The following is a 7,866-nucleotide window of genomic DNA, read 5'->3' on the forward strand; positions in this document are numbered from 1 at the left end:
AGGTTTTTCCAAGAATGGCTGCCCAGTCAGGTCTCTTCCATCCCATACTTGCACAATTGGTTTTTTAAATACGTTCCAAGGGCTTTTGATTTCCCTTGTCTGTGGATTGAGTCAGATGCCATACACTGTGTGTGTGTGTGTGTGTGTGTGTGTTTGTGTGTGTGTGTGTACCGGGGTGGAGAAATATTTTTTTCTTGCCAAGGCCACACCATTTTTGGAAGTCCTCTTTTGGAATTGCTGTTGAGCTAGTTTATGTGCCATACGAGAAAATCAGCCTCATTTCTTTATAGTCACACCTTGTTTGGAACCAAAAATAATATTATCCAGTTTGATCACCCACCTCATTCACCACACTTGCTGCCAAGTAGCTTTTAGCTGTTTCCAAAAATCAAATCTGCCTTCAAGAAACAAAGCCCCTTCCCTCCGTCACCCCAGGAAGATTCCAAAGAATGTGCTATGGGCTATGGAGGTTTCTCTTTTTTTCCAAAGAAAAGTTCCAGAAAATTTGAGGACACTGTCCCCGGTGCAATGATTCCCTTCTAAGGGGGCCTTTTGGAAAGTCACAGTACTAGTTTGGATGTAGAAGGTCTTCTAGGTTTGCCAAGGAACCAACCAAATAAGCTCATAGCTTTTTATTCACCTTTATATATTTAGAAATTAATGTATTATGTTTGAAGGATTCACATTTAAAAAACAGAAAAATAAAGCATAGGGCTGGGCACAGTGGCTCACGCCTGTAATCCCAGCACTTTCGGAAGACAAGGCAAGCAGATCACTTGAGGTCAGGAGTTTGAGACCAGCCTGGCCAACATGGCAAAACCCGTCTCTACTAAAAATACAAACATTAGCTGGGCGTGGTAGCATGCGACTATAATCCCAGGTTTTTGGGAGGCCGAGGCAGGCAGATCACTTGAGGCCAGGAGTTCTAGACCAGCCTGGGCAACATGGTGAAAACCCCATCTCTACTAAAACTACAAAAATTAGCTGGACATGGAGGTGCACACCTGTAATCCCAGCTACTCGGGAAGCTGAGGCAGGAGAATCGCTTGAACCCAGAAAGTGGAGGTTGCAGTGAGCCAAGATCACGCCACTGCACTCCAGCCTGGGCAACAGAGTGAGACTCCGTCTCAAAAAACAAACAAAGACTAAGGGAGAAGAGTGTTTTAGGCAGAACAATATGATACAGGTCCATAGTGGGCCATGCACAAGGCAGCTTACTTTTGGAATACTTGCCGTGGTGAAGCACTGCAGGATACCAGGTACCTCCCTGGGAGAGGGGAGAGGTACAACGTGAGGATGCACACCATGGAGTATCATGCAGCAGTGAAAAGCAACGGACCATATGTACCCCCAGCAGCATGGATGGATCTTAAAATCCTAGTATGGGTAAAAAAGAAAAAAGGCAAGAATGGGCTATATAGCATCTCACCACTTGAATTAATTAAAATATATGCACAGGCCGGGCGCTGTGGCTCACGCCTGTAATCCCAGCGCTTTGGGAGGCTGAAGCAGGTGGATCACCTGAGGTCAGGAGTTTGAGACCAGCCTGGCCAGCATAGCGAAACCCCGTATCTACTAAAAATACAAAAATTAGCCTGGCGTGGTGGAGGGTGCCTGTATTCTCAGCTACTCAGGAGGCTGAGGCAGGAGAATCACTTGAACCCAGGAGGAGGAGGTTGCAGTGAGCTGAGATCGCACCACTGAACTCCAGCCTGGGCAACAGATTGAGACTGTCTCATATATATATGACAATACATATTTTACAAAAATATAGCCATACTAAAAGGTCTACATTTACAGCATTAGAATGGGTACCTTTGCAGGGAGGGAAATGGCAGTGAGCTTTGGGAATAAAATAGAATAAATGAATGAACAAAACAAATCAAGAGGCCGGGCGCGGTGGCTCAAGCCTGTAATCCCAGCACTTTGGGAGGCCGAGACGGGCGGATCACGAGGTCAGGAGATCGAGACCATCCTGGCTAACACTGTGAAACCCCGTCTCTACTAAAAAATACAAAAAACTAGCCAGGCGAGGTGGCGGGCGCCTGTAGTCCCAGCTACTTGGGAGGCTGAGGCAGGAGAATGGCGTAAACCTGGGAGGCGGAGCTTGCAGTGAGCTGAGATCCGGCCACTGCACTCCAGCCTGGGGAACAGAGCGAGACTCCGTCTCAAAAAAAAAAAAAAAAAAAAAAAAAAAAGCAAATCAAGAGAAGGGCCTTATCTGGACCAACTATGGTGCCTACCATGAACCAAGCAGTAGCTTTCATTCAATCCTTTGCACCCGAGGTCACAAACAAAACCAAAAGCAAAGAAGAAAGGGAAAGGGGAAAGTCAGGGGTAGGAAGGGAGGAGAAGGCATAGGATTCCAGGAGAAACATCTTGCCTGCAGAGCCTGGTACATAGTAGGTGTTCAATAGATATTTGAGGGGATGAACATTGAGGGAATGAACAAACAAGCATTCAAAATGTTCTGCCTCAGGCCATTTGAAACTACTGGCTTAACAAATGTACCTTCAATTATGTGACATACTTGCCACCTAGTTATACACTGACCTTAGAGTTTGAGAGGTGATTCGACTTAGAATTCTAGAGCGAGCCATCACTCAACTGCAGCTTCAGTTTAGAATGACATATTTAAGAACTACTTTGGATATGATGTTACAGCTTTCTTTTTGGGTGAAAGTCCCCGGTTGTCAGCACTATTAGGCAATGGGATTGTTACATTTATTTTGCTTTGTTAGAGTCTTCAACTCACAAAGATAGATTAGCAACCCCAACCCCCTCATTTTACATATGTAGAAATTGAGGCTCACAGAGGTTAAGAGATTTGTTTAAGGTCACACAGCACAATGAGTGCAAGTCAGGACTGAGCCAACCAGAGCCTTTTCAATCACATTGCACACACCTTGTCACTTGGAAGGATTAACAAATGGGTTATATTGGTGAATGACAGTAAAGGCTGTTTTCTGAAATCTGTGCCCTTGCAGATGGAGTTAGTTACACTGATCTTCATTTTGATCCTAGTGGCAGTGAAAAAAAAAAAAAATCCCTTATCTAACCAAACACACTGCTTTCAAAATTAATATGTTCAAGCCAGGGCCTGTTTTGAGACGTTTAATGTTGCCCTTACAAATTAGAACCTGGGGTGCAGGAATTCCATCATCCTCACGAAGACTTCCTGTCACAACAGAGGCATTGTTCTCCCCACTCATACTGTTTGGTTTCATGCCTTTTCTGTAAGATGTTAGGTATTTATTTTGTTTTGTTGGTGCTTTTGTAATCAGTCTAGACATAGACCTACACTGAGCCATCCAGGAGGCAGATAAAACTCCCACAGTGGAATTAGGTAACCCCTTCTGTGCTGTTCTCTTAGGAAAGGCTGAGAGACTGCTCCTCCCCACCCAGCCCCCACACCTAAATGCTCGTGAACACGACCACAGAATAGACTGAATTCACTAATTGAGGAGGTGGGAAATGTTCTGTCTCTGAAAATACTCTCCGTCCCACAATAATCTTTGTTTGGTACTTGGGATGAATCTGTTGCCCACATTTTTGTCTTAGCCAGGGCACTAAATGCAGCCTATTTGGAAATGAAAAGGAGCTTTCTGAATGGATCCTAGAGACTGCTTACTTACAGGTTTCCACGATCAAGAACCTGTAGATTTTCCTTTATTCTGAACGAGCAAAGGCATAGCAAGAGAAAAAGTATGAGGAGAGAGCAGGGCATGGATTTCTTGGATTTAATTGCAGTTCACTCTCTGTGCTATCTTGATGCAAATGTTTTGGTTTTTTAGAGACAGGATCTCACTCTGTTGCCCTGGCTGCAGTGCAGTGGTGCGATCACAACTCACTGCAGCTTTGACTTCCCAGGCTCAGGGATCCTCCCACCTCAGCCTCCCAAGCAGCTGGAACTATGGGCACATGCCGCCACACCCGGCTAATTTTTTATTTTTTGTAGAGATGGGATTTCATTATGTTGCCCAGGCTGGTCTCAAACTCCTGGCCTCAAGCAATCCTCCTGCCTTGGCCTCCCAAAGTGCTGAAATTACAGGCGTGAGCCACCATGCCCAGACTGTTTTGAATTTGAATTTTTATTTATCACAGAATAAACAGAAGCATGACTTGTGTTTCACAATTACCGTGGCTAATTACATTTACTTTTACCATTACAATACATTGCCAATAGTAACCATGTTTTGCCCTTCTGGAAAATCTGAAGAGGTGTGTCCCTTCCTCAGAGCTTCCCAGACACCATCCATAACTGTGACAGGAGAAGCTTCTAGAAGATAGGGAATTCCAAATAAGAGTGTCTGCCTTAGGCTTGCAGTCAATGGGACCATTTAGCCTGGCATCTCCCACAGTACTCAGCTCTGCCTCTTACACTTGGTCACACCACAGAAGATGTTTATGGAAGGAATGTCAATTTGAGTGTCCAAAGCCCTGGCAGATGGGGTGGAAACCAGTCACTTTCTCTCAACCAGGACCAGAGACCTTCACATTTATACAGCAACGAGGCCACTAAGCACTGGCCAAATGTGAAATGTAATCGTATTCCTCAACTCTGACCTGCTTCAGTTGCTACTGATGGAGCATTCATTAGTAACCTAGGGCTCATTTCACTTAGAATGATATCATATTGTTTTCTGCCATGTTACCAACGAGAAAGCTTTATTCTCTCCCAATTTTCTAGAACTTGTTTATGGCTACAGTTGCAAAAACCCAACAGGGCAAAAATATTGTCTAGGAACTATGGCAAAAATTGAGCTGTTTTCAAGTGGCCACATACTGTCTAAACTTCCGAATCAATTTCCTCCTTAACTTTCTATTTAGAGCAATCAAAGTTCTAAATCATTCAAGAAAGATTCGATGTTTTCCCAGTGTGCGTGTTTTGTTTTTGTTCTTGTTTGTTTGTTTGTTTGTTTGAGATAGGGTCTCACTCTGTCACCCAGGCTGGAGAGCAGTGATGCAATCATGGCTCACTGCAGCCTCGACCTCCTGTGCTTAAGTGAACCTCCCACCTCAGCCTCCTAAGTAGCTGGGACTACAGGCACATGCCACTACACCCACCTCCAGTATGTTTTTGTTCTGCGTATTTTACCATACTTGAATTCTATGAAAATCAATAAACAGTGTATGTATATATAAAAAAGAAAACAGCATAGGCCAGGCACAGTGGTTCATGCCTGTAATCCCAGCACTTTGGGAGGCCAAGGTGGGAGGATGACTTGAGCCCCAAAGGTCAAGGCTGCAGTGAGCCATGTTCACGCCACTGCACTCTAGCATGGGTAACAAAGCGAGATCTTGTCTCAAAAGAAAAAAAAAAAAAAAGAAAGAAAAGAAAACAGTATATTTAGTCTGCCAAATCTGTTGGATTATAAAAAGTTTACTACATTACCATTATTTCAGTCCAGAAGCCTGTAGTTAGTGGTCGTCTTTCTAATATCATGAATATTTCAAACACAGCTTAGGGCTCCCAACAAATTAGAATCTATCCCAAACTGAGTGCCACAAATGCTCCTTTTCAAGGATAAGTTTACCATCTCCTTAGTTCTTTAAGTTCCTTTTAAACTTCGAGATTTTCTGTTGCATCAAAGGGTTAGTTCTAATGTTGATGGTCTCATTTCCTATGATTTCAGACTCTCATTTAGTCCTATAGCAGTTGATAATATGAAATCTATGGTTCCTCAGCGTGGCTCCCCTATGTGAGTTTTGGTAAAACTCTAGAAAACTGGGGAAGTTTTTGTCAACATTCTCTCACCAGCATCGGGTCAGCCCCAGTATCACTAAGAACACTATCAATTACATTAAGTCCTGTACTGCGTGCTCCCGGCTGGTTCTAAGGCTCACACAAGGAAATGAATAGGAAGTTTTTTTTGTTTCATTTTGTTTTTGTTTATTTGTTTGTTTTTTTGAGACAAGGTCTCACTCTGTCGCCCAGGCTGGAGTGCAGTGGCACGATCTCAGCTCACAGCAACCTCCACCTCCTGGGTTCAAGCGATTCTCATGCCTTAGCCTCCAGCTGGGATTACAGGCACACACCACCATGCCCAGCTAATTTTTTTGTATTTTTAGTAGACGTGGTTTTGCCATGTTGAACAGGCTGGTCTCAAACTCCTGGCACCAAATGATCTGCCCACCTCAGCCTCCCAAAGTGCTGGGATTACAGGTATGAGCCACTGTGACTGGCTAATTTTTGTATTTTTAGTAGAGACAGGGTTTCCCATGTTGGTCAGTCTGGTCTCGAACTCCTGACCTCAAGCGATCCACCTACCTTGACCCCTAAAGTGCTGGGATTACATGTGTGAGCCACCGCACCTGGCCTTTTTCTTTAGACAGGGTCTTACTCTGTCACCCAGGCTGGAGTGCAGTGGTGCAATCTCAGCCTCAACCTCCTGGGCTCAAGTAATCATCCCACCTCAGCTTCTTGAGTAGCTGGGACTACAGGCATGCACCACCACACCCAGACTTTTTTTTTTTTTTTTTTTTTTTTTTTTTTAAAGATGAGATCTCCCTATGTTACCCATGCTGGTCTCGAACTCCTGGCCTCAAGCAATCCATCCTCTTTGGCCTCCCAGAATGCTGGGGTTACAGGTATGAGGTACCTTGCCCAGGCCAGAAACTTGCTATTAATCTGTCTTACCTCGTCCACTGATTATTAATAATTTCTCTTGAAATGGCATTTTTAAAGCCTCACCAGTGGTCTGATTTTGCCTAACAATGCAGTGGGACTCCAGTCCCCCATCTTTTGTATTTTGGGGCTTAAGGGTCTATCTCAGATATCTTCCAACATCTCTCTTACTGGTCATTGTTGCTTCATCCCTTATCTAGGGCAGGAGGTAAGGCCCCATGGGATGGCCATCCATTACAGGTCATCCCCAGGAGATGTTGAAATCCCACTGAAGTCACCACTCAACTGTTAGGCAGAATCTAGGTCTGCAATGAGTGTGCTCATAGCAAAGCCATCAGTGATTTAGAAATGAGTATCGGTTACAGCTTAGTGGGACACTGGGAGCAGAACGAGTGTCTAACAGGAGATCAGGTTCTATATAGCCACACTATGAGGAAGGCTTAGGCCTCCCAAGAGTTGACTAGAACAGCTGAAGCCTGTGCTGTGAGCCGGCCACAGACTTAAGGAAAAAGGTCTTCATGTTTTCCAAGAGCTTGCCAGGCCCATCCACTCAATTAATCCTGACAAGATCTTCAGTTACAGAATGACTTTCTCCAGCAGTGAGGCAGGAAGCCTGCCCGCTCACGTACCCACATCCAACACCCGCTCCCAGTAAAAGCTTGCTGTTTACATAGAGAAGTTTTGCAGTGATTTCTTTCTCCTTGCTCCTGGGCTTGGCTGTGTTGATCCATGACTCCCCTGCCTAGTCTGTGAGCCACAGGCATTGCCCCTGTTGCTTGAGAAAATACCTTCCACCCTGGTGTGTGCTCTGAAGCAAAGTGAGTCACAGGCCTTCTCACACGATCTGGCCTGGACGCTTCCAGAAGTTCATATTCCCAAATGAGATGGAAGCCAGCAAGCACATGGGGCTCGGTTTTCTGAGATTCCCATTTTGCTTTTGGCCTTAAGTCCTGAACTGCAAGTCAGAGCAGCTGAACCCAACTTCCTCAGTTGCTGAGTGTCTCAGAGGTGCCATCCGTAATGTTACTGTGAGTCCACATGAAACCATAGGCTTCAGAGAAGGCAGCCAGCCAGGACTGGTTTCAAGTGCCTTCCACATTCTTCCTCTTGAAGAGTTCTCCGGAAGCTGCAGAGCTTAGTGTTTCTTATCCAAAAATCTTCTGGCATTTTTTTTTTTTTTTGTAATAATTCCAAACCCACTCAACATTCTTATAACAACTGAGATTGGGGAAAGAGAG

Source organism: Piliocolobus tephrosceles, chromosome 12, assembly GCF_002776525.5.
Source record: "Piliocolobus tephrosceles isolate RC106 chromosome 12, ASM277652v3, whole genome shotgun sequence".
In the NCBI taxonomy this organism is placed as follows: Eukaryota; Metazoa; Chordata; class Mammalia; order Primates; family Cercopithecidae; genus Piliocolobus; species Piliocolobus tephrosceles.